Source organism: Hoplias malabaricus, chromosome 2 (assembly GCF_029633855.1).
Source record: "Hoplias malabaricus isolate fHopMal1 chromosome 2, fHopMal1.hap1, whole genome shotgun sequence".
Lineage (NCBI taxonomy): Eukaryota > Metazoa > Chordata > Actinopteri > Characiformes > Erythrinidae > Hoplias > Hoplias malabaricus.
The window spans coordinates 13,053,312-13,079,355 of NC_089801.1; the positions used below are offsets into that span (position 1 = coordinate 13,053,312).

The 26,044-nt window shown below is 46.8% G+C and overlaps 50 non-coding genes across 50 annotated transcripts; all 50 read right to left on the bottom strand.

Annotated features, from left to right (window-relative positions):
• Positions 1–8: 8 nt before the first annotated feature.
• On the bottom strand, positions 9–81 carry trnaf-gaa (transfer RNA phenylalanine (anticodon GAA)). Its single transcript has one exon. It is a non-coding gene; the product is annotated as a tRNA-Phe (tRNA).
• A 225-nt stretch (positions 82–306) lies between these two features.
• On the bottom strand, positions 307–378 carry trnaq-uug (transfer RNA glutamine (anticodon UUG)). Its single transcript has one exon. It is a non-coding gene; the product is annotated as a tRNA-Gln (tRNA).
• Positions 379–1,106: 728 nt separating this feature from the next.
• trnaf-gaa (transfer RNA phenylalanine (anticodon GAA)) lies at positions 1,107–1,179 on the bottom strand. Its single transcript has one exon. It is a non-coding gene; the product is annotated as a tRNA-Phe (tRNA).
• A 225-nt stretch (positions 1,180–1,404) lies between these two features.
• trnaq-uug (transfer RNA glutamine (anticodon UUG)) lies at positions 1,405–1,476 on the bottom strand. Its single transcript has one exon. It is a non-coding gene; the product is annotated as a tRNA-Gln (tRNA).
• A 728-nt stretch (positions 1,477–2,204) lies between these two features.
• On the bottom strand, positions 2,205–2,277 carry trnaf-gaa (transfer RNA phenylalanine (anticodon GAA)). The gene has a single exon. It is a non-coding gene; the product is annotated as a tRNA-Phe (tRNA).
• A 225-nt stretch (positions 2,278–2,502) lies between these two features.
• trnaq-uug (transfer RNA glutamine (anticodon UUG)) lies at positions 2,503–2,574 on the bottom strand. Its single transcript has one exon. It is a non-coding gene; the product is annotated as a tRNA-Gln (tRNA).
• A 1,452-nt stretch (positions 2,575–4,026) lies between these two features.
• trnaf-gaa (transfer RNA phenylalanine (anticodon GAA)) lies at positions 4,027–4,099 on the bottom strand. Its single transcript has one exon. It is a non-coding gene; the product is annotated as a tRNA-Phe (tRNA).
• A 225-nt stretch (positions 4,100–4,324) lies between these two features.
• Positions 4,325–4,396, bottom strand: trnaq-uug (transfer RNA glutamine (anticodon UUG)). The gene has a single exon. It is a non-coding gene; the product is annotated as a tRNA-Gln (tRNA).
• A 289-nt stretch (positions 4,397–4,685) lies between these two features.
• Positions 4,686–4,758, bottom strand: trnaf-gaa (transfer RNA phenylalanine (anticodon GAA)). Its single transcript has one exon. It is a non-coding gene; the product is annotated as a tRNA-Phe (tRNA).
• Positions 4,759–5,146: 388 nt separating this feature from the next.
• On the bottom strand, positions 5,147–5,218 carry trnaq-cug (transfer RNA glutamine (anticodon CUG)). Its single transcript has one exon. It is a non-coding gene; the product is annotated as a tRNA-Gln (tRNA).
• Positions 5,219–5,854: 636 nt separating this feature from the next.
• trnaf-gaa (transfer RNA phenylalanine (anticodon GAA)) lies at positions 5,855–5,927 on the bottom strand. The gene has a single exon. It is a non-coding gene; the product is annotated as a tRNA-Phe (tRNA).
• Positions 5,928–6,321: 394 nt separating this feature from the next.
• trnaq-cug (transfer RNA glutamine (anticodon CUG)) lies at positions 6,322–6,393 on the bottom strand. The gene has a single exon. It is a non-coding gene; the product is annotated as a tRNA-Gln (tRNA).
• A 636-nt stretch (positions 6,394–7,029) lies between these two features.
• trnaf-gaa (transfer RNA phenylalanine (anticodon GAA)) lies at positions 7,030–7,102 on the bottom strand. The gene has a single exon. It is a non-coding gene; the product is annotated as a tRNA-Phe (tRNA).
• A 225-nt stretch (positions 7,103–7,327) lies between these two features.
• trnaq-uug (transfer RNA glutamine (anticodon UUG)) lies at positions 7,328–7,399 on the bottom strand. Its single transcript has one exon. It is a non-coding gene; the product is annotated as a tRNA-Gln (tRNA).
• A 289-nt stretch (positions 7,400–7,688) lies between these two features.
• trnaf-gaa (transfer RNA phenylalanine (anticodon GAA)) lies at positions 7,689–7,761 on the bottom strand. Its single transcript has one exon. It is a non-coding gene; the product is annotated as a tRNA-Phe (tRNA).
• A 394-nt stretch (positions 7,762–8,155) lies between these two features.
• On the bottom strand, positions 8,156–8,227 carry trnaq-cug (transfer RNA glutamine (anticodon CUG)). The gene has a single exon. It is a non-coding gene; the product is annotated as a tRNA-Gln (tRNA).
• Positions 8,228–8,564: 337 nt separating this feature from the next.
• On the bottom strand, positions 8,565–8,636 carry trnaq-cug (transfer RNA glutamine (anticodon CUG)). Its single transcript has one exon. It is a non-coding gene; the product is annotated as a tRNA-Gln (tRNA).
• A 227-nt stretch (positions 8,637–8,863) lies between these two features.
• trnaf-gaa (transfer RNA phenylalanine (anticodon GAA)) lies at positions 8,864–8,936 on the bottom strand. Its single transcript has one exon. It is a non-coding gene; the product is annotated as a tRNA-Phe (tRNA).
• A 225-nt stretch (positions 8,937–9,161) lies between these two features.
• trnaq-uug (transfer RNA glutamine (anticodon UUG)) lies at positions 9,162–9,233 on the bottom strand. Its single transcript has one exon. It is a non-coding gene; the product is annotated as a tRNA-Gln (tRNA).
• Positions 9,234–9,989: 756 nt separating this feature from the next.
• Positions 9,990–10,061, bottom strand: trnaq-cug (transfer RNA glutamine (anticodon CUG)). The gene has a single exon. It is a non-coding gene; the product is annotated as a tRNA-Gln (tRNA).
• Positions 10,062–10,398: 337 nt separating this feature from the next.
• Positions 10,399–10,470, bottom strand: trnaq-cug (transfer RNA glutamine (anticodon CUG)). The gene has a single exon. It is a non-coding gene; the product is annotated as a tRNA-Gln (tRNA).
• Positions 10,471–10,697: 227 nt separating this feature from the next.
• trnaf-gaa (transfer RNA phenylalanine (anticodon GAA)) lies at positions 10,698–10,770 on the bottom strand. The gene has a single exon. It is a non-coding gene; the product is annotated as a tRNA-Phe (tRNA).
• A 218-nt stretch (positions 10,771–10,988) lies between these two features.
• Positions 10,989–11,060, bottom strand: trnaq-uug (transfer RNA glutamine (anticodon UUG)). Its single transcript has one exon. It is a non-coding gene; the product is annotated as a tRNA-Gln (tRNA).
• Positions 11,061–11,788: 728 nt separating this feature from the next.
• Positions 11,789–11,861, bottom strand: trnaf-gaa (transfer RNA phenylalanine (anticodon GAA)). The gene has a single exon. It is a non-coding gene; the product is annotated as a tRNA-Phe (tRNA).
• A 225-nt stretch (positions 11,862–12,086) lies between these two features.
• On the bottom strand, positions 12,087–12,158 carry trnaq-uug (transfer RNA glutamine (anticodon UUG)). Its single transcript has one exon. It is a non-coding gene; the product is annotated as a tRNA-Gln (tRNA).
• Positions 12,159–12,733: 575 nt separating this feature from the next.
• Positions 12,734–12,805, bottom strand: trnaq-uug (transfer RNA glutamine (anticodon UUG)). The gene has a single exon. It is a non-coding gene; the product is annotated as a tRNA-Gln (tRNA).
• Positions 12,806–13,831: 1,026 nt separating this feature from the next.
• Positions 13,832–13,903, bottom strand: trnaq-uug (transfer RNA glutamine (anticodon UUG)). Its single transcript has one exon. It is a non-coding gene; the product is annotated as a tRNA-Gln (tRNA).
• Positions 13,904–14,929: 1,026 nt separating this feature from the next.
• trnaq-uug (transfer RNA glutamine (anticodon UUG)) lies at positions 14,930–15,001 on the bottom strand. Its single transcript has one exon. It is a non-coding gene; the product is annotated as a tRNA-Gln (tRNA).
• A 728-nt stretch (positions 15,002–15,729) lies between these two features.
• Positions 15,730–15,802, bottom strand: trnaf-gaa (transfer RNA phenylalanine (anticodon GAA)). The gene has a single exon. It is a non-coding gene; the product is annotated as a tRNA-Phe (tRNA).
• Positions 15,803–16,027: 225 nt separating this feature from the next.
• On the bottom strand, positions 16,028–16,099 carry trnaq-uug (transfer RNA glutamine (anticodon UUG)). The gene has a single exon. It is a non-coding gene; the product is annotated as a tRNA-Gln (tRNA).
• A 728-nt stretch (positions 16,100–16,827) lies between these two features.
• Positions 16,828–16,900, bottom strand: trnaf-gaa (transfer RNA phenylalanine (anticodon GAA)). Its single transcript has one exon. It is a non-coding gene; the product is annotated as a tRNA-Phe (tRNA).
• A 225-nt stretch (positions 16,901–17,125) lies between these two features.
• trnaq-uug (transfer RNA glutamine (anticodon UUG)) lies at positions 17,126–17,197 on the bottom strand. The gene has a single exon. It is a non-coding gene; the product is annotated as a tRNA-Gln (tRNA).
• Positions 17,198–17,925: 728 nt separating this feature from the next.
• Positions 17,926–17,998, bottom strand: trnaf-gaa (transfer RNA phenylalanine (anticodon GAA)). Its single transcript has one exon. It is a non-coding gene; the product is annotated as a tRNA-Phe (tRNA).
• A 225-nt stretch (positions 17,999–18,223) lies between these two features.
• trnaq-uug (transfer RNA glutamine (anticodon UUG)) lies at positions 18,224–18,295 on the bottom strand. The gene has a single exon. It is a non-coding gene; the product is annotated as a tRNA-Gln (tRNA).
• Positions 18,296–18,584: 289 nt separating this feature from the next.
• trnaf-gaa (transfer RNA phenylalanine (anticodon GAA)) lies at positions 18,585–18,657 on the bottom strand. The gene has a single exon. It is a non-coding gene; the product is annotated as a tRNA-Phe (tRNA).
• A 394-nt stretch (positions 18,658–19,051) lies between these two features.
• Positions 19,052–19,123, bottom strand: trnaq-cug (transfer RNA glutamine (anticodon CUG)). Its single transcript has one exon. It is a non-coding gene; the product is annotated as a tRNA-Gln (tRNA).
• A 636-nt stretch (positions 19,124–19,759) lies between these two features.
• trnaf-gaa (transfer RNA phenylalanine (anticodon GAA)) lies at positions 19,760–19,832 on the bottom strand. Its single transcript has one exon. It is a non-coding gene; the product is annotated as a tRNA-Phe (tRNA).
• Positions 19,833–20,057: 225 nt separating this feature from the next.
• On the bottom strand, positions 20,058–20,129 carry trnaq-uug (transfer RNA glutamine (anticodon UUG)). The gene has a single exon. It is a non-coding gene; the product is annotated as a tRNA-Gln (tRNA).
• Positions 20,130–20,418: 289 nt separating this feature from the next.
• On the bottom strand, positions 20,419–20,491 carry trnaf-gaa (transfer RNA phenylalanine (anticodon GAA)). The gene has a single exon. It is a non-coding gene; the product is annotated as a tRNA-Phe (tRNA).
• A 394-nt stretch (positions 20,492–20,885) lies between these two features.
• Positions 20,886–20,957, bottom strand: trnaq-cug (transfer RNA glutamine (anticodon CUG)). The gene has a single exon. It is a non-coding gene; the product is annotated as a tRNA-Gln (tRNA).
• A 636-nt stretch (positions 20,958–21,593) lies between these two features.
• trnaf-gaa (transfer RNA phenylalanine (anticodon GAA)) lies at positions 21,594–21,666 on the bottom strand. The gene has a single exon. It is a non-coding gene; the product is annotated as a tRNA-Phe (tRNA).
• Positions 21,667–22,060: 394 nt separating this feature from the next.
• Positions 22,061–22,132, bottom strand: trnaq-cug (transfer RNA glutamine (anticodon CUG)). The gene has a single exon. It is a non-coding gene; the product is annotated as a tRNA-Gln (tRNA).
• A 636-nt stretch (positions 22,133–22,768) lies between these two features.
• Positions 22,769–22,841, bottom strand: trnaf-gaa (transfer RNA phenylalanine (anticodon GAA)). Its single transcript has one exon. It is a non-coding gene; the product is annotated as a tRNA-Phe (tRNA).
• A 225-nt stretch (positions 22,842–23,066) lies between these two features.
• trnaq-uug (transfer RNA glutamine (anticodon UUG)) lies at positions 23,067–23,138 on the bottom strand. Its single transcript has one exon. It is a non-coding gene; the product is annotated as a tRNA-Gln (tRNA).
• Positions 23,139–23,427: 289 nt separating this feature from the next.
• Positions 23,428–23,500, bottom strand: trnaf-gaa (transfer RNA phenylalanine (anticodon GAA)). Its single transcript has one exon. It is a non-coding gene; the product is annotated as a tRNA-Phe (tRNA).
• Positions 23,501–23,894: 394 nt separating this feature from the next.
• trnaq-cug (transfer RNA glutamine (anticodon CUG)) lies at positions 23,895–23,966 on the bottom strand. Its single transcript has one exon. It is a non-coding gene; the product is annotated as a tRNA-Gln (tRNA).
• Positions 23,967–24,602: 636 nt separating this feature from the next.
• On the bottom strand, positions 24,603–24,675 carry trnaf-gaa (transfer RNA phenylalanine (anticodon GAA)). Its single transcript has one exon. It is a non-coding gene; the product is annotated as a tRNA-Phe (tRNA).
• A 225-nt stretch (positions 24,676–24,900) lies between these two features.
• Positions 24,901–24,972, bottom strand: trnaq-uug (transfer RNA glutamine (anticodon UUG)). Its single transcript has one exon. It is a non-coding gene; the product is annotated as a tRNA-Gln (tRNA).
• A 289-nt stretch (positions 24,973–25,261) lies between these two features.
• Positions 25,262–25,334, bottom strand: trnaf-gaa (transfer RNA phenylalanine (anticodon GAA)). Its single transcript has one exon. It is a non-coding gene; the product is annotated as a tRNA-Phe (tRNA).
• A 394-nt stretch (positions 25,335–25,728) lies between these two features.
• Positions 25,729–25,800, bottom strand: trnaq-cug (transfer RNA glutamine (anticodon CUG)). Its single transcript has one exon. It is a non-coding gene; the product is annotated as a tRNA-Gln (tRNA).
• Positions 25,801–26,044: the final 244 nt, after the last annotated feature.

Below are 26,044 nucleotides of genomic sequence, written 5' to 3' on the forward strand. Positions count from 1 at the left end.
GCTCCGCTTGCCGAAACCCGGGATCGAACCAGGGACCTTTAGATCTTCAGTCTAACGCTCTCCCAACTGAGCTATTTCGGCTCGAACGCCGTACGCAGGCAAGTGATCAAAATTGCAGAAATGCAGACGTCGATGGCCAGAAAGACAGGTTTGTTTAGTATTCACAGAATTAAGGACTCTACCCTCTGACATCAGTTCGGTTCCTCAACGTGGTTACATCCCTGTGGTTTGGCCTATTATACCTTTTTCCATTTTCATATAACAGAGGGCAGTCACGAAAGGCTAGGTTCACATGCATCAAACACTAGGTTCCACCGAGATTTGAACTCGGATCACTGGATTCAAAGTCCAGAGTGCTAACCATTACACCATGGAACCGCTGAGAAGCTTTTTCGCTTTCCCAACCAAAGCCCCAAGACGGTCACTCCAGGTGTCCGTGACAGGGATGATCTCTGTCAGAGCACGAGGGGGGAATCTTGAGAGGAGCGGGACCCGAGTGAACTCGAGAGAGCAGAACTCTGTCTAATTGATGATTGTATAGATTTTCACTGGAAGACACTCAGAATGAAGGGCATTGCAGTAGCTCAAGGTAACCATTCCAAAAAACAATGCGAGACATTGAATTGTCAGCCGTTAAAAACCTAATGCAAAATCAGGTCTCTGAGTCTGCCGAAACCCGGGATCTTTAGATCTTCAGTCTAACGCTCTCCCAACTGAGCTATTTCGGCATAAAAGAAACACGCGGCGGTCACGGTCACGGTCGGAGAAGTTCGGACCTACATTGGACGCCTAAAGTAGATTTGTTGGAACAACAAAAATGGCTTCACAGGAGACATTGCCAAGTTTCACCACCACAATTAGCAAATGCTACCTTCAAAATTCTTTTGATTGTACAAGTTTCTTAGAAAGCGCGCCCTACATGACACCAAACTTCAGTTTGCTTCCTTGCTTGTGAACGATGCGGTCTACGTTGTGCCGCGAGGGCTCTTTCTTGTTAGTTTAGCCACGCTTGCACACAGGAACTTGTGATGCAAGTAGGCATGATGTCTGACAACATGGAAAAAACCTCCTTCACAAGGACGCTTTGGAGGATGCGAAGCTCCGCTTGCCGAAACCCGGGATCGAACCAGGGACCTTTAGATCTTCAGTCTAACGCTCTCCCAACTGAGCTATTTCGGCTCGAACGCCGTACGCAGGCAAGTGATCAAAATTGCAGAAATGCAGACGTCGATGGCCAGAAAGACAGGTTTGTTTAGTATTCACAGAATTAAGGACTCTACCCTCTGACATCAGTTCGGTTCCTCAACGTGGTTACATCCCTGTGGTTTGGCCTATTATACCTTTTTCCATTTTCATATAACAGAGGGCAGTCACGAAAGGCTAGGTTCACATGCATCAAACACTAGGTTCCACCGAGATTTGAACTCGGATCACTGGATTCAAAGTCCAGAGTGCTAACCATTACACCATGGAACCGCTGAGAAGCTTTTTCGCTTTCCCAACCAAAGCCCCAAGACGGTCACTCCAGGTGTCCGTGACAGGGATGATCTCTGTCAGAGCACGAGGGGGGAATCTTGAGAGGAGCGGGACCCGAGTGAACTCGAGAGAGCAGAACTCTGTCTAATTGATGATTGTATAGATTTTCACTGGAAGACACTCAGAATGAAGGGCATTGCAGTAGCTCAAGGTAACCATTCCAAAAAACAATGCGAGACATTGAATTGTCAGCCGTTAAAAACCTAATGCAAAATCAGGTCTCTGAGTCTGCCGAAACCCGGGATCTTTAGATCTTCAGTCTAACGCTCTCCCAACTGAGCTATTTCGGCATAAAAGAAACACGCGGCGGTCACGGTCACGGTCGGAGAAGTTCGGACCTACATTGGACGCCTAAAGTAGATTTGTTGGAACAACAAAAATGGCTTCACAGGAGACATTGCCAAGTTTCACCACCACAATTAGCAAATGCTACCTTCAAAATTCTTTTGATTGTACAAGTTTCTTAGAAAGCGCGCCCTACATGACACCAAACTTCAGTTTGCTTCCTTGCTTGTGAACGATGCGGTCTACGTTGTGCCGCGAGGGCTCTTTCTTGTTAGTTTAGCCACGCTTGCACACAGGAACTTGTGATGCAAGTAGGCATGATGTCTGACAACATGGAAAAAACCTCCTTCACAAGGACGCTTTGGAGGATGCGAAGCTCCGCTTGCCGAAACCCGGGATCGAACCAGGGACCTTTAGATCTTCAGTCTAACGCTCTCCCAACTGAGCTATTTCGGCTCGAACGCCGTACGCAGGCAAGTGATCAAAATTGCAGAAATGCAGACGTCGATGGCCAGAAAGACAGGTTTGTTTAGTATTCACAGAATTAAGGACTCTACCCTCTGACATCAGTTCGGTTCCTCAACGTGGTTACATCCCTGTGGTTTGGCCTATTATACCTTTTTCCATTTTCATATAACAGAGGGCAGTCACGAAAGGCTAGGTTCACATGCATCAAACACTAGGTTCCACCGAGATTTGAACTCGGATCACTGGATTCAAAGTCCAGAGTGCTAACCATTACACCATGGAACCGCTGAGAAGCTTTTTCGCTTTCCCAACCAAAGCCCCAAGACGGTCACTCCAGGTGTCCGTGACAGGGATGATCTCTGTCAGAGCACGAGGGGGGAATCTTGAGAGGAGCGGGACCCGAGTGAACTTGAGAGAGCAGAACTCTGTCTAATTGATGATTGTATAGATTTTCACTGGAAGACACTCAGAATGAAGGGCATTGCAGTAGCTCAAGGTAACCATTCCAAAAAACAATGCGAGACATTGAATTGTCAGCCGTTAAAAACCTAATGCAAAATCAGGTCTCTGAGTCTGCCGAAACCCGGGATCTTTAGATCTTCAGTCTAACGCTCTCCCAACTGAGCTATTTCGGCATAAAAGAAACACGCGGCGGTCACGGTCACGGTCGGAGAAGTTCGGACCTACATTGGACGCCTAAAGTAGATTTGTTGGAACAACAAAAATGGCTTCACAGGAGACATTGCCAAGTTTCACCACCACAATTAGCAAATGCTACCTTCAAAATTCTTTTGATTGTACAAGTTTCTTAGAAAGCGCGCCCTACATGACACCAAACTTCAGTTTGCTTCCTTGCTTGTGAACGATGCGGTCTACGTTGTGCCGCGAGGGCTCTTTCTTGTTAGTTTAGCCACGCTTGCAATACATAGCGAATCTCTGATACCAAGCGGGCAATCGCTGTTCACTCAGTTGATGTTTGGCGTCCCAAAAACATACCTTGAAAGATTGGCAGAAGGAAACACTAAGAGTAGGTCCCACCGAGATTTGACCTCGGATCGCTGGATTCAGAGTCCAGAGTGCTAACCATTACACCATGGAACCTCTGACCCTTCGGGAGCGTTCGCATCACAATTCCTAATTCTCAATTTGCAAGCTGCGGCAACAATGGGTAAGATTTAATTACTCCGTTCACGAGGAGTAAAACGTCTTGAGAGGAACCAAATATCACAAAGTGGGAATTGTATGAAATGAAGCACAAGTTTGCATTTTAGCGCAAGATTCCAGCACTTCACACTCTGTAGAGAAGGTTCCCTTGCATGTGGGTGGAAACGTTTTAACAGAATTACAATTCGGCCCAGATCAGCGGGTGTTAACAGGATTGCTCCGTCACGCGGTTAAGGCAGCTGCTCCGAGACTCTAGCAAAGGAAACCGAGCAGCAGGTCCCACCGAGATTTAAACTGGGATCGCTGGATTCAGAGTGCAGAGTGCTAACCGTTACACCAAGGAACCTCTGCAAGCGTCAGCCACTGAGAGTACGACTGAGGAGCGAAAACTGACAGGAGTGTTATTGTAAAGATTTACAGCTATATATGAGTGAGCTGCTTCCACTTTGGTCAATTTCATTCTTGTTGACACTAACAGTGAGCCAGGAACTTGTGATGCAAGTAGGCATGATGTCTGACAACATGGAAAAAACCTCCTTCACAAGGACGCTTTGGAGGATCCGAAGCTCCGCTTGCCGAAACCCGGGATCGAACCAGGGACCTTTAAATCTTCAGTCTAACGCTCTCCCAACTGAGCTATTTCGGCTCAAACTCCGTACGCAGGCAAGTGATCAAAATTGCAGAAATGCAGACGTCGATGGCCAGAAAGACAGGTTTGTTTAGTATTCACAGAATTAAGGACTCTACTCTCTGACATCAGTTCGGTTCCTCAACGTGGTTACATCCCTGTGGTTTGGCCTATTATACCTTTTTCCATTTTCATATAACAGAGGGCAGTCACGAAAGGCTAGGTTCACATGCATCAAACACTAGGTTCCACCGAGATTTGAACTCGGATCACTGGATTCAAAGTCCAGAGTGCTAACCATTACACCATGGAACCGCTGAGAAGCTTTTTCGCTTTCCCAACCAAAGCCCCAAGACGGTCACTCCAGGTGTCCGTGACAGGGATGATCTCTGTCAGAGCACGAGGGGGGAATCTTGAGAGGAGCGGGACCCGAGTGAACTCGAGAGAGCAGAACTCTGTCTAATTGATGATTGTATAGATTTTCACTGGAAGACACTCAGAATGAAGGGCATTGCAGTAGCTCAAGGTAACCATTCCAAAAAACAATGCGAGACATTGAATTGTCAGCCGTTAAAAACCTAATGCAAAGTCAGGTCTCTGAGTCTGCCGAAACCCGGGATCGAACCAGGGACCTTTAGATCTTCAGTCTAACGCTCTCCCAACTGAGCTATTTCGGCATAAAAGAAACACGCGGCGGTCACGGTCGGAGAAGTTCGGACCTACATTGGACGCCTAAAGTAGATTTGTTGGAACAACAAAAATGGCTTCACAGGAGACATTGCCAAGTTTCACCACCACAATTAGCAAATGCTACCTTCAAAATTCTTTTGATTGTACAAGTTTCTTAGAAAGCGCGCCCTACATGACACCAAACTTCAGTTTGCTTCCTTGCTTGTGAACGATGCGGTCTACGTTGTGCCGCGAGGGCTCTTTCTTGTTAGTTTAGCCACGCTTGCAATACATAGCGAATCTCTGATACCAAGCGGGCAATCGCTGTTCACTCAGTTGATGTTTGGCGTCCCAAAAACATACCTTGAAAGATTGGCAGAAGGAAACACTAAGAGTAGGTCCCACCGAGATTTGAACTCGGATCGCTGGATTCAGAGTCCAGAGTGCTAACCATTACACCATGGAACCTCTGACCCTTCGGGAGCGTTCGCATCACAATTCCTAATTCTTAATTTGCAAGCTGCGGCAACAATGGGTAAGATTTAATTACTCCGTTCACGAGGAGTAAAACGTCTTGAGAGGAACCAAATATCACAAAGTGGGAATTGTATGAAATGAAGCACAAGTTTGCATTTTAGCGCAAGATTCCAGCACTTCACACTCTGTAGAGAAGGTTCCCTTGCATGTGGGTGGAAACGTTTTAACAGAATTACAATTCGGCCCAGATCAGCGGGTGTTAACAGGATTGCTCCGTCACGCGGTTAAGGCAGCTGCTCCGAGACTCTAGCAAAGGAAACCGAGCAGCAGGTCCCACCGAGATTTGAACTCGGATCGCTGGATTCAGAGTCCAGAGTGCTAACCGTTACACCAAGGAACCTCTGCAAGCGTCAGCCACTGAGAGTACGACTGAGGAGCGAAAACTGACAGGAGTGTTATTGTAAAGATTTACAGCTATATATGAGTGAGCTGCTTCCACTTTGGTCAATTTCATTCTTGTTGACACTAACAGTGAGCCAGGAACTTGTGATGCAAGTAGGCATGATGTCTGACAACATGGAAAAAACCTCCTTCACAAGGACGCTTTGGAGGATCCGAAGCTCCGCTTGCCGAAACCCGGGATCGAACCAGGGACCTTTAGATCTTCAGTCTAACGCTCTCCCAACTGAGCTATTTCGGCATAAAAGAAACACGCGGCGGTCACGGTCACGGTCGGAGAAGTTCGGACCTACATTGGACGCCTAAAGTAGATTTGTTGGAACAACAAAAATGGCTTCACAGGAGACATTGCCAAGTTTCACCACCACAATTAGCAAATGCTACCTTCAAAATTCTTTTGATTGTACAAGTTTCTTAGAAAGCGCGCCCTACATGACACCAAACTTCAGTTTGCTTCCTTGCTTGTGAACGATGCGGTCTACGTTGTGCCGCGAGGGCTCTTTCTTGTTAGTTTAGCCACGCTTGCAATACATAGCGAATCTCTGATACCAAGCGGGCAATCGCTGTTCACTCAGTTGATGTTTGGCGTCCCAAAAACATACCTTGAAAGATTGGCAGAAGGAAACACTAAGAGTAGGTCCCACCGAGATTTGAACTCGGATCGCTGGATTCAGAGTCCAGAGTGCCAACCATTACACCATGGAACCTCTGACCCTTCGGGAGCGTTCGCATCACAATTCCTAATTCTTAATTTGCAAGCTGCGGCAACAATGGGTAAGATTTAATTACTCCGTTCACGAGGAGTAAAACGTCTTGAGAGGAACCAAATATCACAAAGTGGGAATTGTATGAAATGAAGCACAAGTTTGCATTTTAGCGCAAGATTCCAGCACTTCACACTCTGTAGAGAAGGTTCCCTTGCATGTGGGTGGAAACGTTTTAACAGAATTACAATTCGGCCCAGATCAGCGGGTGTTAACAGGATTGCTCCGTCACGCGGTTAAGGCAGCTGCTCCGAGACTCTAGCAAAGGAAACCGAGCAGCAGGTCCCACTGAGATTTGAACTCGGATCGCTGGATTCAGAGTCCAGAGTGCTAACCGTTACACCAAGGAACCTCTGCAAGCGTCAGCCACTGAGAGTACGACTGAGGAGCGAAAACTGACAGGAGTGTTATTGTAAAGATTTACAGCTATATATGAGTGAGCTGCTTCCACTTTGGTCAATTTCATTCTTGTTGACACTAACAGTGAGCCAGGAACTTGTGATGCAAGTAGGCATGATGTCTGACAACATGGAAAAAACCTCCTTCACAAGGACGCTTTGGAGGATCCGAAGCTCCGCTTGCCGAAACCCGGGATCGAACCAGGGACCTTTAGATCTTCAGTCTAACGCTCTCCCAACTGAGCTATTTCGGCTCGAACGCCGTACGCAGGCAAGTGATCAAAATTGCAGAAATGCAGACGTCGATGGCCAGAAAGACAGGTTTGTTTAGTATTCACAGAATTAAGGACTCTACTCTCTGACATCAGTTCGGTTCCTCAACGTGGTTACATCCCTGTGGTTTGGCCTATTACACCTTTTTCCATTTTCATATAACAGAGGGCAGTCACGAAAGGCTAGGTTCACATGCATCAAACACTAGGTTCCACCGAGATTTTAACTCGGATCACTGGATTCAAAGTCCAGAGTGCTAACCATTACACCATGGAACCGCTGAGAAGCTTTTTCGCTTTCCCAACCAAAGCCCCAAGACGGTCACTCCAGGTGTCCGTGACAGGGATGATCTCTGTCAGAGCACGAGGGGGGAATCTTGAGAGGAGCGGGACCCGAGTGAACTCGAGAGAGCAGAACTCTGTCTAATTGATGATTGTATAGATTTTCACTGGAAGACACTCAGAATGAAGGGCATTGCAGTAGCTCAAGGTAACCATTCCAAAAAACAATGCGAGACATTGAATTGTCAGCCGTTAAAAACCTAATGCAAAGTCAGGTCTCTGAGTCTGCCGAAACCCGGGATCGAACCAGGGACCTTTAGATCTTCAGTCTAACGCTCTCCCAACTGAGCTATTTCGGCATAAAAGAAACACGCGGCGGTCACGGTCACGGTCGGAGAAGTTCGGACCTACATTGGACGCCTAAAGTAGATTTGTTGGAACAACAAAAATGGCTTCACAGGAGACATTGCCAAGTTTCACCACCACAATTAGCAAATGCTACCTTCAAAATTCTTTTGATTGTACAAGTTTCTTAGAAAGCGCGCCCTACATGACACCAAACTTCAGTTTGCTTCCTTGCTTGTGAACGATGCGGTCTACGTTGTGCCGCAAGGGCTCTTTCTTGTTAGTTTAGCCACGCTTGCAATACATAGCGAATCTCTGATACCAAGCGGGCAATCGCTGTTCACTCAGTTGATGTTTGGCGTCCCAAAAACATACCTTGAAAGATTGGCAGAAGGAAACACTAAGAGTAGGTCCCACCGAGATTTGAACTCGGATCGCTGGATTCAGAGTCCAGAGTGCTAACCATTACACCATGGAACCTCTGACCCTTTGGGAGCGTTCGCATCACAATTCCTAATTCTTAATTTGCAAGCTGCGGCAACAATGGGTAAGATTTAATTACTCCGTTCACGAGGAGTAAAACGTCTTGAGAGGAACCAAATATCACAAAGTGGGAATTGTATGAAATGAAGCACAAGTTTGCATTTTAGCGCAAGATTCCAGCACTTCACACTCTGTAGAGAAGGTTCCCTTGCATGTGGGTGGAAACGTTTTAACAGAATTACAATTCGGCCCAGATCAGCGGGTGTTAACAGGATTGCTCCGTCACGCGGTTAAGGCAGCTGCTCCGAGACTCTAGCAAAGGAAACCGAGCAGCAGGTCCCACCGAGATTTGAACTCGGATCGCTGGATTCAGAGTCCAGAGTGCTAACCGTTACACCATGGAACCTCTGCAAGCGTCAGCCACTGAGAGTACGACTGAGGAGCGAAAACTGACAGGAGTGTTATTGTAAAGATTTACAGCTATATATGAGTGAGCTGCTTCCACTTTGGTCAATTTCATTCTTGTTGACACTAACAGTGAGCCAGGAACTTGTGATGCAAGTAGGCATGATGTCTGACAACATGGAAAAAACCTCCTTCACAAGGACGCTTTGGAGGATCCGAAGCTCCGCTTGCCGAAACCCGGGATCGAACCAGGGACCTTTAGATCTTCAGTCTAACGCTCTCCCAACTGAGCTATTTCGGCTCGAACGCTGTATGCAGGCAAGTGATCAAAATTGCAGAAATGCAGACGTCGATGGCCAGAAAGACAGGTTTGTTTAGTATTCACAGAATTAAGGACTCTACTCTCTGACATCAGTTCGGTTCCTCAACGTGGTTACATCCCTGTGGTTTGGCCTATTATACCTTTTTCCACTTTCATATAACAGAGGGCAGTCACGAAATGCTAGGTTCACATGCGTCAAACATTAGGTTCCACCGAGATTTGAACTCGGATCACTGGACTCAAAGTCCAGAGTGCTAACCATTACACCATGGAACCGCTGAGAAGCTTTTTCGCTTTCCCAACCAAAGCCCCAAGACGGTCACTCCAGGTGTCCGTGACAGGGATGATCTCTGTCAGAGCACGAGGGGGGAATCTTGAGAGGAGCGGGACCCGAGTGAACTCGAGAGAGCAGAACTCTGTCTAATTGATGATTGTATAGATTTTCACTGGAAGACACTCAGAATGAAGGGCATTGCAGTAGCTCAAGGTAACCATTCCAAAAAACAATGCGAGACATTGAATTGTCAGCCGTTAAAAACCTAATGCAAAGTCAGGTCTCTGAGTCTGCCGAAACCCAGGATCGAACCAGGGACCTTTAGATCTTCAGTCTAACGCTCGCCCAACTGAGCTATTTCGGCATAAAAGAAAAAAGCGGCGGTCACGGTCACGGTCGGAGAAGTTCGGACCTACATTGGACGCCTAAAATAGATTTGTTGGAACAACAAAAATGGCTTCACAGGAGACATTGCCAAGTTTCACCACCACAATTAGCAAATGCTACCTTCAAAATTCTTTTGATTGTACAAGTTTCTTAGAAAGCGCGCCCTACATGACACCAAACTTCAGTTTGCTTCCTTGCTTGTGAACGATGCGGTCTACGTTGTGCCGCGAGGGCTCTTTCTTGTTAGTTTAGCCACGCTTGCAATACATAGCGAATCTCTGATACCAAGCGGGCAATCGCTGTTCACTCAGTTGATGTTTGGCGTCCCAAAAACATACCTTGAAAGATTGGCAGAAGGAAACACTAAGAGTAGGTCCCACCGAGATTTGAACTCGGATCGCTGGATTCAGAGTCCAGAGTGCTAACCATTACACCATGGAACCTCTGACCCTTCGGGAGCGTTCGCATCACAATTCCTAATTCTTAATTTGCAAGCTGCGGCAACAATGGGTAAGATTTAATTACTCCGTTCACGAGGAGTAAAACGTCTTGAGAGGAACCAAATATCACAAAGTGGGAATTGTATGAAATGAAGCACAAGTTTGCATTTTAGCGCAAGATTCCAGCACTTCACACTCTGTAGAGAAGGTTCCCTTGCATGTGGGTGGAAATGTTTTAACAGAATTACAATTCGGCCCAGATCAGCGGGTGTTAACAGGATTGCTCCGTCACGCGGTTAAGGCAGCTGCTCCGAGACTCTAGCAAAGGAAACCGAGCAGCAGGTCCCACCGAGATTTGAACTCGGATCGCTGGATTCAGAGTCCAGAGTGCTAACCGTTACACCATGGAACCTCTGCAAGCGTCAGCCACTGAGAGTACGACTGAGGAGCGAAAACTGACAGGAGTGTTATTGTAAAGATTTACAGCTATATATGAGTGAGCTGCTTCCACTTTGGTCAATTTCATTCTTGTTGACACTAACAGTGAGCCAGGAACTTGTGATGCAAGTAGGCATGATGTCTGACAACATGGAAAAAACCTCCTTCACAAGGACGCTTTGGAGGATCCGAAGCTCCGCTTGCCGAAACCCGGGATCGAACCAGGGATCTTTAGATCTTCAGTCTAACGCTCTCCCAACTGAGCTATTTCGGCTCGAACGCCGTACGCAGGCAAGTGATCAAAATTGCAGAAATGCAGACGTCGATGGCCAGAAAGACAGGGTTGTTTAGTATTCACAGAATTAAGGACTCTACTCTCTGACATCAGTTCGGTTCCTCAACGTGGTTACATCCCTGTGGTTTGGCCTATTATACCTTTTTCATATAACAGAGGGCAGTCACGAAAGGCTAGGTTCACATGCATCAAACACTAGGTTCCACCGAGATTTGAACTCGGATCACTGGATTCAAAGTCCAGAGTGCTAACCATTACACCATGGAACCGCTGAGAAGCTTTTTCGCTTTCCCAACCAAAGCCCCAAGACGGTCACTCCAGGTGTCCGTGACAGGGATGATCTCTGTCAGAGCACGAGGGGGGAATCTTGAGAGGAGCGGGACCCGAGTGAACTCGAGAGAGCAGAACTCTGTCTAATTGATGATTGTATAGATTTTCACTGGAAGACACTCAGAATGAAGGGCATTGCAGTAGCTCAAGGTAACCATTCCAAAAAACAATGCGAGACATTGAATTGTCAGCCGTTAAAAACCTAATGCAAAATCAGGTCTCTGAGTCTGCCGAAACCCGGGATCTTTAGATCTTCAGTCTAACGCTCTCCCAACTGAGCTATTTCGGCATAAAAGAAACACGCGGCGGTCACAGTCACGGTCGGAGAAGTTCGGACCTACATTGGACGCCTAAAGTAGATTTGTTGGAACAACAAAAATGGCTTCACAGGAGACATTGCCAAGTTTCACCACCACAATTAGCAAATGCTACCTTCAAAATTCTTTTGATTGTACAAGTTTCTTAGAAAGCGCGCCCTACATGACACCAAACTTCAGTTTGCTTCCTTGCTTGTGAACGATGCGGTCTACGTTGTGCCGCGAGGGCTCTTTCTTGTTAGTTTAGCCACGCTTGCACACAGGAACTTGTGATGCAAGTAGGCATGATGTCTGACAACATGGAAAAAACCTCCTTCACAAGGACGCTTTGGAGGATGCGAAGCTCCGCTTGCCGAAACCCGGGATCGAACCAGGGACCTTTAGATCTTCAGTCTAACGCTCTCCCAACTGAGCTATTTCGGCTCGAACGCCGTACGCAGGCAAGTGATCAAAATTGCAGAAATGCAGACGTCGATGGCCAGAAAGACAGGTTTGTTTAGTATTCACAGAATTAAGGACTCTACCCTCTGACATCAGTTCGGTTCCTCAACGTGGTTACATCCCTGTGGTTTGGCCTATTATACCTTTTTCCATTTTCATATAACAGAGGGCAGTCACGAAAGGCTAGGTTCACATGCATCAAACACTAGGTTCCACCGAGATTTGAACTCGGATCACTGGATTCAAAGTCCAGAGTGCTAACCATTACACCATGGAACCGCTGAGAAGCTTTTTCGCTTTCCCAACCAAAGCCCCAAGACGGTCACTCCAGGTGTCCGTGACAGGGATGATCTCTGTCAGAGCACGAGGGGGGAATCTTGAGAGGAGCGGGACCCGAGTGAACTCGAGAGAGCAGAACTCTGTCTAATTGATGATTGTATAGATTTTCACTGGAAGACACTCAGAATGAAGGGCATTGCAGTAGCTCAAGGTAACCATTCCAAAAAACAATGCGAGACATTGAATTGTCAGCCGTTAAAAACCTAATGCAAAATCAGGTCTCTGAGTCTGCCGAAACCCGGGATCTTTAGATCTTCAGTCTAACGCTCTCCCAACTGAGCTATTTCGGCTCGAACGCAGTACGCAGGCAAGTGATCAAAATTGCAGAAATGCAGACGTCGATGGCCAGAAAGACAGGTTTGTTTAGTATTCACAGAATTAAGGACTCTACTCTCTGACATCAGTTCGGTTCCTCAACGTGGTTACATCCCTGTGGTTTGGCCTATTATACCTTTTTCCATTTTCATATAACAGAGGGCAGTCACGAAAGGCTAGGTTCACATGCATCAAACACTAGGTTCCACCGAGATTTGAACTCGGATCACTGGATTCAAAGTCCAGAGTGCCAACCATTACACCATGGAACCGCTGAGAAGCTTTTTCGCTTTCCCAACCAAAGCCCCAAGACGGTCACTCCAGGTGTCCGTGACAGGGATGATCTCTGTCAGAGCACGAGGGGGGAATCTTGAGAGGAGCGGGACCCGAGTGAACTCGAGAGAGCAGAACTCTGTCTAATTGATGATTGTATAGATTTTCACTGGAAGACACTCAGAATGAAGGGCATTGCAGTAGCTCAAGGTAACCATTCCAAAAAACAATGCGAGACATTGAATTGTCAGCCGTTAAAAACCTAATGCAAAATCAGGTCTCTGAGTCTGCCGAAACCCGGGATCTTTAGATCTTCAGTCTAACGCTCTCCCAACTGAGCTATTTCGGCATAAAAGAAACACGCGGCGGTCACGGTCACGGTCGGAGAAGTTCGGACCTACATTGGACGCCTAAAGTAGATTTGTTGGAACAACAAAAATGGCTTCACAGGAGACATTGCCAAGTTTCACCACCACAATTAGCAAATGCTACCTTCAAAATTCTTTTGATTGTACAAGTTTCTTAGAAAGCGCGCCCTACATGACACCAAACTTCAGTTTGCTTCCTTGCTTGTGAACGATGCGGTCTACGTTGTGCCGCGAGGGCTCTTTCTTGTTAGTTTAGCCACGCTTGCACACAGGAACTTGTGATGCAAGTAGGCATGATGTCTGACAACATGGAAAAAACCTCCTTCACAAGGACGCTTTGGAGGATCCGAAGCTCCGCTTGCCGAAACCCAGGATCGAACCAGGGACCTTTAGATCTTCAGTCTAACGCTCTCCCAACTGAGCTATTTCGGCTCGAACGCCATACGCAGGCAAGTGATCAAAATTGCAGAAATGCAGACGTCGATGGCCAGAAAGACAGGTTTGTTTAGTATTCACAGAATTAAGGACTCTACCCTCTGACATCAGTTCGGTTCCTCAACGTGGTTACATCCCTGTGGTTTGGCCTATTATACCTTTTTCCATTTTCATATAACAGAGGGCAGTCACGAAAGGCTAGGTTCACATGCATCAAACACTAGGTTCCACCGAGATTTGAACTCGGATCACTGGATTCAAAGTCCAGAGTGCTAACCATTACACCATGGAACCGCTGAGAAGCTTTTTCGCTTTCCCAACCAAAGCCCCAAGACGGTCACTCCAGGTGTCCGTGACAGGGATGATCTCTGTCAGAGCACGAGGGGGGAATCTTGAGAGGAGCGGGACCCGAGTGAACTCGAGAGAGCAGAACTCTGTCTAATTGATGATTGTATAGATTTTCACTGGAAGACACTCAGAATGAAGGGCATTGCAGTAGCTCAAGGTAACCATTCCAAAAAACAATGCGAGACATTGAATTGTCAGCCGTTAAAAACCTAATGCAAAATCAGGTCTCTGAGTCTGCCGAAACCCGGGATCTTTAGATCTTCAGTCTAACGCTCTCCCAACTGAGCTATTTCGGCATAAAAGAAACACGCGGCGGTCACGGTCACGGTCGGAGAAGTTCGGACCTACATTGGACGCCTAAAGTAGATTTGTTGGAACAACAAAAATGGCTTCACAGGAGACATTGCCAAGTTTCACCACCACAATTAGCAAATGCTACCTTCAAAATTCTTTTGATTGTACAAGTTTCTTAGAAAGCGCGCCCTACATGACACCAAACTTCAGTTTGCTTCCTTGCTTGTGAACGATGCGGTCTACGTTGTGCCGCGAGGGCTCTTTCTTGTTAGTTTAGCCACGCTTGCACACAGGAACTTGTGATGCAAGTAGGCATGATGTCTGACAACATGGAAAAAACCTCCTTCACAAGGACGCTTTGGAGGATGCGAAGCTCCGCTTGCCGAAACCCAGGATCGAACCAGGGACCTTTAGATCTTCAGTCTAACGCTCTCCCAACTGAGCTATTTCGGCTCGAACGCCGTACGCAGGCAAGTGATCAAAATTGCAGAAATGCAGACGTCGATGGCCAGAAAGACAGGTTTGTTTAGTATTCACAGAATTAAGGACTCTACCCTCTGACATCAGTTCGGTTCCTCAACGTGGTTACATCCCTGTGGTTTGGCCTATTATACCTTTTTCCATTTTCATATAACAGAGGGCAGTCACGAAAGGCTAGGTTCACATGCATCAAACACTAGGTTCCACCGAGATTTGAACTCGGATCACTGGATTCAAAGTCCAGAGTGCTAACCATTACACCATGGAACCGCTGAGAAGCTTTTTCGCTTTCCCAACCAAAGCCCCAAGACGGTCACTCCAGGTGTCCGTGACAGGGATGATCTCTGTCAGAGCACGAGGGGGGAATCTTGAGAGGAGCGGGACCCGAGTGAACTCGAGAGAGCAGAACTCTGTCTAATTGATGATTGTATAGATTTTCACTGGAAGACACTCAGAATGAAGGGCATTGCAGTAGCTCAAGGTAACCATTCCAAAAAACAATGCGAGACATTGAATTGTCAGCCGTTAAAAACCTAATGCAAAATCAGGTCTCTGAGTCTGCCGAAACCCGGGATCTTTAGATCTTCAGTCTAACGCTCTCCCAACTGAGCTATTTCGGCATAAAAGAAACACGCGGCGGTCACGGTCACGGTCGGAGAAGTTCGGACCTACATTGGACGCCTAAAGTAGATTTGTTGGAACAACAAAAATGGCTTCACAGGAGACATTGCCAAGTTTCACCACCACAATTAGCAAATGCTACCTTCAAAATTCTTTTGATTGTACAAGTTTCTTAGAAAGCGCGCCCTACATGACACCAAACTTCAGTTTGCTTCCTTGCTTGTGAACGATGCGGTCTACGTTGTGCCGCGAGGGCTCTTTCTTGTTAGTTTAGCCACGCTTGCACACAGGAACTTGTGATGCAAGTAGGCATGATGTCTGACAACATGGAAAAAACCTCCTTCACAAGGACGCGTTGGAGGATCCGAAGCTCCGCTTGCCGAAACCCGGGATCGAACCAGGGACCTTTAGATCTTCAGTCTAACGCTCTCCCAACTGAGCTATTTCGGCTCGAACGCCGTACGCAGGCAAGTGATCAAAATTGCAGAAATGCAGACGTCGATGGCCAGAAAGACAGGTTTGTTTAGTATTCACAGAATTAAGGACTCTACCCTCTGACATCAGTTCGGTTCCTCAACGTGGTTACATCCCTGTGGTTTGGCCTATTATACCTTTTTCCATTTTCATATAACAGAGGGCAGTCACGAAAGGCTAGGTTCACATGCATCAAACACTAGGTTCCACCGAGATTTGAACTCGGATCACTGGATTCAAAGTCCAGAGTGCTAACCATTACACCATGGAACCGCTGAGAAGCTTTTTCGCTTTCCCAACCAAAGCCCCAAGACGGTCACTCCAGGTGTCCGTGACAGGGATGATCTCTGTCAGAGCACGAGGGGGGAATCTTGAGAGGAGCGGGACCCGAGTGAACTCGAGAGAGCAGAACTCTGTCTAATTGATGATTGTATAGATTTTCACTGGAAGACACTCAGAATGAAGGGCATTGCAGTAGCTCAAGGTAACCATTCCAAAAAACAATGCGAGACATTGAATTGTCAGCCGTTAAAAACCTAATGCAAAATCAGGTCTCTGAGTCTGCCGAAACCCGGGATCTTTAGATCTTCAGTCTAACGCTCTCCCAACTGAGCTATTTCGGCATAAAAGAAACACGCGGCGGTCACGGTCACGGTCGGAGAAGTTCGGACCTACATTGGACGCCTAAAGTAGATTTGTTGGAACAACAAAAATGGCTTCACAGGAGACATTGCCAAGTTTCACCACCACAATTAGCAAATGCTACCTTCAAAATTCTTTTGATTGTACAAGTTTCTTAGAAAGCGCGCCCTACATGACACCAAACTTCAGTTTGCTTCCTTGCTTGTGAACGATGCGGTCTACGTTGTGCCGCGAGGGCTCTTTCTTGTTAGTTTAGCCACGCTTGCACACAGGAACTTGTGATGCAAGTAGGCATGATGTCTGACAACATGGAAAAAACCTCCTTCACAAGGACGCTTTGGAGGATGCGAAGCTCCGCTTGCCGAAACCCGGGATCGAACCAGGGACCTTTAGATCTTCAGTCTAACGCTCTCCCAACTGAGCTATTTCGGCTCGAACGCCGTACGCAGGCAAGTGATCAAAATTGCAGAAATGCAGACGTCGATGGCCAGAAAGACAGGTTTGTTTAGTATTCACAGAATTAAGGACTCTACCCTCTGACATCAGTTCGGTTCCTCAACGTGGTTACATCCCTGTGGTTTGGCCTATTATACCTTTTTCCATTTTCATATAACAGAGGGCAGTCACGAAAGGCTAGGTTCACATGCATCAAACACTAGGTTCCACCGAGATTTGAACTCGGATCACTGGATTCAAAGTCCAGAGTGCTAACCATTACACCATGGAACCGCTGAGAAGCTTTTTCGCTTTCCCAACCAAAGCCCCAAGACGGTCACTCCAGGTGTCCGTGACAGGGATGATCTCTGTCAGAGCACGAGGGGGGAATCTTGAGAGGAGCGGGACCCGAGTGAACTCGAGAGAGCAGAACTCTGTCTAATTGATGATTGTATAGATTTTCACTGGAAGACACTCAGAATGAAGGGCATTGCAGTAGCTCAAGGTAACCATTCCAAAAAACAATGCGAGACATTGAATTGTCAGCCGTTAAAAACCTAATGCAAAATCAGGTCTCTGAGTCTGCCGAAACCCGGGATCTTTAGATCTTCAGTCTAACGCTCTCCCAACTGAGCTATTTCGGCATAAAAGAAACACGCGGCGGTCACGGTCACGGTCGGAGAAGTTCGGACCTACATTGGACGCCTAAAGTAGATTTGTTGGAACAACAAAAATGGCTTCACAGGAGACATTGCCAAGTTTCACCACCACAATTAGCAAATGCTACCTTCAAAATTCTTTTGATTGTACAAGTTTCTTAGAAAGCGCGCCCTACATGACACCAAACTTCAGTTTGCTTCCTTGCTTGTGAACGATGCGGTCTACGTTGTGCCGCGAGGGCTCTTTCTTGTTAGTTTAGCCACGCTTGCACACAGGAACTTGTGATGCAAGTAGGCATGATGTCTGACAACATGGAAAAAACCTCCTTCACAAGGACGCTTTGGAGGATGCGAAGCTCCGCTTGCCGAAACCCGGGATCGAACCAGGGACCTTTAGATCTTCAGTCTAACGCTCTCCCAACTGAGCTATTTCGGCTCGAACGCCGTACGCAGGCAAGTGATCAAAATTGCAGAAATGCAGACGTCGATGGCCAGAAAGACAGGTTTGTTTAGTATTCACAGAATTAAGGACTCTACCCTCTGACATCAGTTCGGTTCCTCAACGTGGTTACATCCCTGTGGTTTGGCCTATTATACCTTTTTCCATTTTCATATAACAGAGGGCAGTCACGAAAGGCTAGGTTCACATGCATCAAACACTAGGTTCCACCGAGATTTGAACTCGGATCACTGGATTCAAAGTCCAGAGTGCTAACCATTACACCATGGAACCGCTGAGAAGCTTTTTCGCTTTCCCAACCAAAGCCCCAAGACGGTCACTCCAGGTGTCCGTGACAGGGATGATCTCTGTCAGAGCACGAGGGGGGAATCTTGAGAGGAGCGGGACCCGAGTGAACTCGAGAGAGCAGAACTCTGTCTAATTGATGATTGTATAGATTTTCACTGGAAGACACTCAGAATGAAGGGCATTGCAGTAGCTCAAGGTAACCATTCCAAAAAACAATGCGAGACATTGAATTGTCAGCCGTTAAAAACCTAATGCAAAGTCAGGTCTCTGAGTCTGCCGAAACCCGGGATCGAACCAGGGACCTTTAGATCTTCAGTCTAACGCTCTCCCAACTGAGCTATTTCGGCATAAAAGAAACACGCGGCGGTCACGGTCACGGTCGGAGAAGTTCGGACCTACATTGGACGCCTAAAGTAGATTTGTTGGAACAACAAAAATGGCTTCACAGGAGACATTGCCAAGTTTCACCACCACAATTAGCAAATGCTACCTTCAAAATTCTTTTGATTGTACAAGTTTCTTAGAAAGCGCGCCCTACATGACACCAAACTTCAGTTTGCTTCCTTGCTTGTGAACGATGCGGTCTACGTTGTGCCGCGAGGGCTCTTTCTTGTTAGTTTAGCCACGCTTGCAATACATAGCGAATCTCTGATACCAAGCGGGCAATCGCTGTTCACTCAGTTGATGTTTGGCGTCCCAAAAACATACCTTGAAAGATTGGCAGAAGGAAACACTAAGAGTAGGTCCCACCGAGATTTGAACTCGGATCGCTGGATTCAGAGTCCAGAGTGCTAACCATTACACCATGGAACCTCTGACCCTTCGGGAGCGTTCGCATCACAATTCCTAATTCTTAATTTGCAAGCTGCGGCAACAATGGGTAAGATTTAATTACTCCGTTCACGAGGAGTAAAACGTCTTGAGAGGAACCAAATATCACAAAGTGGGAATTGTATGAAATGAAGCACAAGTTTGCATTTTAGCGCAAGATTCCAGCACTTCACACTCTGTAGAGAAGGTTCCCTTGCATGTGGGTGGAAACGTTTTAACAGAATTACAATTCGGCCCAGATCAGCGGGTGTTAACAGGATTGCTCCGTCACGCGGTTAAGGCAGCTGCTCCGAGACTCTAGCAAAGGAAACCGAGCAGCAGGTCCCACCGAGATTTGAACTCGGATCGCTGGATTCAGAGTCCAGAGTGCTAACCGTTACACCAAGGAACCTCTGCAAGTGTCAGCCACTGAGAGTACGACTGAGGAGCGAAAACTGACAGGAGTGTTATTGTAAAGATTTACAGCTATATATGAGTGAGCTGCTTCCACTTTGGTCAATTTCATTCTTGTTGACACTAACAGTGAGCCAGGAACTTGTGATGCAAGTAGGCATGATGTCTGACAACATGGAAAAAACCTCCTTCACAAGGACGCTTTGGAGGATCCGAAGCTCCGCTTGCCGAAACCCGGGATCGAACCAGGGACCTTTAGATCTTCAGTCTAACGCTCTCCCAACTGAGCTATTTCGGCTCGAACGCCGTACGCAGGCAAGTGATCAAAATTGCAGAAATGCAGACGTCGATGGCCAGAAAGACAGGTTTGTTTAGTATTCACAGAATTAAGGACTCTACTCTCTGACATCAGTTCGGTTCCTCAACGTGGTTACATCCCTGTGGTTTGGCCTATTACACCTTTTTCCATTTTCATATAACAGAGGGCAGTCACGAAAGGCTAGGTTCACATGCATCAAACACTAGGTTCCACCGAGATTTGAACTCGGATCACTGGATTCAAAGTCCAGAGTGCTAACCATTACACCATGGAACCGCTGAGAAGCTTTTTCGCTTTCCCAACCAAAGCCCCAAGACGGTCACTCCAGGTGTCCGTGACAGGGATGATCTCTGTCAGAGCACGAGGGGGGAATCTTGAGAGGAGCGGGACCCGAGTGAACTCGAGAGAGCAGAACTCTGTCTAATTGATGATTGTATAGATTTTCACTGGAAGACACTCAGAATGAAGGGCATTGCAGTAGCTCAAGGTAACCATTCCAAAAAACAATGCGAGACATTGAATTGTCAGCCGTTAAAAACCTAATGCAAAGTCAGGTCTCTGAGTCTGCCGAAACCCGGGATCGAACCAGGGACCTTTAGATCTTCAGTCTAACGCTCTCCCAACTGAGCTATTTCGGCATAAAAGAAACACGCGGCGGTCACGGTCACGGTCGGAGAAGTTCGGACCTACATTGGACGCCTAAAGTAGATTTGTTGGAACAACAAAAATGGCTTCACAGGAGACATTGCCAAGTTTCACCACCACAATTAGCAAATGCTACCTTCAAAATTCTTTTGATTGTACAAGTTTCTTAGAAAGCGCGCCCTACATGACACCAAACTTCAGTTTGCTTCCTTGCTTGTGAACGATGCGGTCTACGTTGTGCCGCGAGGGCTCTTTCTTGTTAGTTTAGCCACGCTTGCAATACATAGCGAATCTCTGATACCAAGCGGGCAATCGCTGTTCACTCAGTTGATGTTTGGCGTCCCAAAAACATACCTTGAAAGATTGGCAGAAGGAAACACTAAGAGTAGGTCCCACCGAGATTTGAACTCGGATCGCTGGATTCAGAGTCCAGAGTGCTAACCATTACACCATGGAACCTCTGACCCTTCGGGAGCGTTCGCATCACAATTCCTAATTCTTAATTTGCAAGCTGCGGCAACAATGGGTAAGATTTAATTACTCCGTTCACGAGGAGTAAAACGTCTTGAGAGGAACCAAATATCACAAAGTGGGAATTGTATGAAATGAAGCACAAGTTTGCATTTTAGCGCAAGATTCCAGCACTTCACACTCTGTAGAGAAGGTTCCCTTGCATGTGGGTGGAAACGTTTTAACAGAATTACAATTCGGCCCAGATCAGCGGGTGTTAACAGGATTGCTCCGTCACGCGGTTAAGGCAGCTGCTCCGAGACTCTAGCAAAGGAAACCGAGCAGCAGGTCCCACCGAGATTTGAACTCGGATCGCTGGATTCAGAGTCCAGAGTGCTAACCGTTACACCAAGGAACCTCTGCAAGCGTCAGCCACTGAGAGTACGACTGAGGAGCGAAAACTGACAGGAGTGTTATTGTAAAGATTTACAGCTATATATGAGTGAGCTGCTTCCACTTTGGTCAATTTCATTCTTGTTGACACTAACAGTGAGCCAGGAACTTGTGATGCAAGTAGGCATGATGTCTGACAACATGGAAAAAACCTCCTTCACAAGGACGCTTTGGAGGATCCGAAGCTCCGCTTGCCGAAACCCGGGATCGAACCAGGGACCTTTAGATCTTCAGTCTAACGCTCTCCCAACTGAGCTATTTCGGCATAAAAGAAACACGCGGCGGTCACGGTCACGGTCGGAGAAGTTCGGACCTACATTGGACGCCTAAAGTAGATTTGTTGGAACAACAAAAATGGCTTCACAGGAGACATTGCCAAGTTTCACCACCACAATTAGCAAATGCTACCTTCAAAATTCTTTTGATTGTACAAGTTTCTTAGAAAGCGCGCCCTACATGACACCAAACTTCAGTTTGCTTCCTTGCTTGTGAACGATGCGGTCTACGTTGTGCCGCGAGGGCTCTTTCTTGTTAGTTTAGCCACGCTTGCAATACATAGCGAATCTCTGATACCAAGCGGGCAATCGCTGTTCACTCAGTTGATGTTTGGCGTCCCAAAAACATACCTTGAAAGATTGGCAGAAGGAAACACTAAGAGTAGGTCCCACCGAGATTTGAACTCGGATCGCTGGATTCAGAGTCCAGAGTGCTAACCATTACACCATGGAACCTCTGACCCTTCGGGAGCGTTCGCATCACAATTCCTAATTCTTAATTTGCAAGCTGCGGCAACAATGGGTAAGATTTAATTACTCCGTTCACGAGGAGTAAAACGTCTTGAGAGGAACCAAATATCACAAAGTGGGAATTGTATGAAATGAAGCACAAGTTTGCATTTTAGCGCAAGATTCCAGCACTTCACACTCTGTAGAGAAGGTTCCCTTGCATGTGGGTGGAAACGTTTTAACAGAATTACAATTCGGCCCAGATCAGCGGGTGTTAACAGGATTGCTCCGTCACGCGGTTAAGGCAGCTGCTCCGAGACTCTAGCAAAGGAAACCGAGCAGCAGGTCCCACTGAGATTTGAACTCGGATCGCTGGATTCAGAGTCCAGAGTGCTAACCGTTACACCAAGGAACCTCTGCAAGCGTCAGCCACTGAGAGTACGACTGAGGAGCGAAAACTGACAGGAGTGTTATTGTAAAGATTTACAGCTATATATGAGTGAGCTGCTTCCACTTTGGTCAATTTCATTCTTGTTGACACTAACAGTGAGCCAGGAACTTGTGATGCAAGTAGGCATGATGTCTGACAACATGGAAAAAACCTCCTTCACAAGGACGCTTTGGAGGATCCGAAGCTCCGCTTGCCGAAACCCGGGATCGAACCAGGGACCTTTAGATCTTCAGTCTAACGCTCTCCCAACTGAGCTATTTCGGCTCGAACGCCGTACGCAGGCAAGTGATCAAAATTGCAGAAATGCAGACGTCGATGGCCAGAAAGACAGGTTTGTTTAGTATTCACAGAATTAAGGACTCTACTCTCTGACATCAGTTCGGTTCCTCAACGTGGTTACATCCCTGTGGTTTGGCCTATTACACCTTTTTCCATTTTCATATAACAGAGGGCAGTCACGAAAGGCTAGGTTCACATGCATCAAACACTAGGTTCCACCGAGATTTGAACTCGGATCACTGGATTCAAAGTCCAGAGTGCTAACCATTACACCATGGAACCGCTGAGAAGCTTTTTCGCTTTCCCAACCAAAGCCCCAAGACGGTCACTCCAGGTGTCCGTGACAGGGATGATCTCTGTCAGAGCACGAGGGGGGAATCTTGAGAGGAGCGGGACCCGAGTGAACTCGAGAGAGCAGAACTCTGTCTAATTGATGATTGTATAGATTTTCACTGGAAGACACTCAGAATGAAGGGCATTGCAGTAGCTCAAGGTAACCATTCCAAAAAACAATGCGAGACATTGAATTGTCAGCCGTTAAAAACCTAATGCAAAGTCAGGTCTCTGAGTCTGCCGAAACCCGGGATCGAACCAGGGACCTTTAGATCTTCAGTCTAACGCTCTCCCAACTGAGCTATTTCGGCATAAAAGAAACACGCGGCGGTCACGGTCACGGTCGGAGAAGTTCGGACCTACATTGGACGCCTAAAGTAGATTTGTTGGAACAACAAAAATGGCTTCACAGGAGACATTGCCAAGTTTCACCACCACAATTAGCAAATGCTACCTTCAAAATTCTTTTGATTGTACAAGTTTCTTAGAAAGCGCGCCCTACATGACACCAAACTTCAGTTTGCTTCCTTGCTTGTGAACGATGCGGTCTACGTTGTGCCGCGAGGGCTCTTTCTTGTTAGTTTAGCCACGCTTGCAATACATAGCGAATCTCTGATACCAAGCGGGCAATCGCTGTTCACTCAGTTGATGTTTGGCGTCCCAAAAACATACCTTGAAAGATTGGCAGAAGGAAACACTAAGAGTAGGTCCCACCGAGATTTGAACTCGGATCGCTGGATTCAGAGTCCAGAGTGCTAACCATTACACCATGGAACCTCTGACCCTTCGGGAGCGTTCGCATCACAATTCCTAATTCTTAATTTGCAAGCTGCGGCAACAATGGGTAAGATTTAATTACTCCGTTCACGAGGAGTAAAACGTCTTGAGAGGAACCAAATATCACAAAGTGGGAATTGTATGAAATGAAGCACAAGTTTGCATTTTAGCGCAAGATTCCAGCACTTCACACTCTGTAGAGAAGGTTCCCTTGCATGTGGGTGGAAACGTTTTAACAGAATTACAATTCGGCCCAGATCAGCGGGTGTTAACAGGATTGCTCCGTCACGCGGTTAAGGCAGCTGCTCCGAGACTCTAGCAAAGGAAACCGAGCAGCAGGTCCCACCGAGATTTGAACTCGGATCGCTGGATTCAGAGTCCAGAGTGCTAACCGTTACACCAAGGAACCTCTGCAAGTGTCAGCCACTGAGAGTACGACTGAGGAGCGAAAACTGACAGGAGTGTTATTGTAAAGATTTACAGCTATATATGAGTGAGCTGCTTCCACTTTGGTCAATTTCATTCTTGTTGACACTAACAGTGAGCCAGGAACTTGTGATGCAAGTAGGCATGATGTCTGACAACATGGAAAAAACCTCCTTCACAAGGACGCTTTGGAGGATCCGAAGCTCCGCTTGCCGAAACCCGGGATCGAACCAGGGACCTTTAGATCTTCAGTCTAACGCTCTCCCAACTGAGCTATTTCGGCTCGAACGCCGTACGCAGGCAAGTGATCAAAATTGCAGAAATGCAGACGTCGATGGCCAGAAAGACAGGTTTGTTTAGTATTCACAGAATTAAGGACTCTACTCTCTGACATCAGTTCGGTTCCTCAACGTGGTTACATCCCTGTGGTTTGGCCTATTACACCTTTTTCCATTTTCATATAACAGAGGGCAGTCACGAAAGGCTAGGTTCACATGCATCAAACACTAGGTTCCACCGAGATTTGAACTCGGATCACTGGATTCAAAGTCCAGAGTGCTAACCATTACACCATGGAACCGCTGAGAAGCTTTTTCGCTTTCCCAACCAAAGCCCCAAGACGGTCACTCCAGGTGTCCGTGACAGGGATGATCTCTGTCAGAGCACGAGGGGGGAATCTTGAGAGGAGCGGGACCCGAGTGAACTCGAGAGAGCAGAACTCTGTCTAATTGATGATTGTATAGATTTTCACTGGAAGACACTCAGAATGAAGGGCATTGCAGTAGCTCAAGGTAACCATTCCAAAAAACAATGCGAGACATTGAATTGTCAGCCGTTAAAAACCTAATGCAAAGTCAGGTCTCTGAGTCTGCCGAAACCCGGGATCGAACCAGGGACCTTTAGATCTTCAGTCTAACGCTCTCCCAACTGAGCTATTTCGGCATAAAAGAAACACGCGGCGGTCACGGTCACGGTCGGAGAAGTTCGGACCTACATTGGACGCCTAAAGTAGATTTGTTGGAACAACAAAAATGGCTTCACAGGAGACATTGCCAAGTTTCACCACCACAATTAGCAAATGCTACCTTCAAAATTCTTTTGATTGTACAAGTTTCTTAGAAAGCGCGCCCTACATGACACCAAACTTCAGTTTGCTTCCTTGCTTGTGAACGATGCGGTCTACGTTGTGCCGCGAGGGCTCTTTCTTGTTAGTTTAGCCACGCTTGCAATACATAGCGAATCTCTGATACCAAGCGGGCAATCGCTGTTCACTCAGTTGATGTTTGGCGTCCCAAAAACATACCTTGAAAGATTGGCAGAAGGAAACACTAAGAGTAAGTCCCACCGAGATTTGAACTCGGATCGCTGGATTCAGAGTCCAGAGTGCTAACCATTACACCATGGAACCTCTGACCCTTCGGGAGCGTTCGCATCACAATTCCTAATTCTTAATTTGCAAGCTGCGGCAACAATGGGTAAGATTTAATTACTCCGTTCACGAGGAGTAAAACGTCTTGAGAGGAACCAAATATCACAAAGTGGGAATTGTATGAAATGAAGCACAAGTTTGCATTTTAGCGCAAGATTCCAGCACTTCACACTCTGTAGAGAAGGTTCCCTTGCATGTGGGTGGAAACGTTTTAACAGAATTA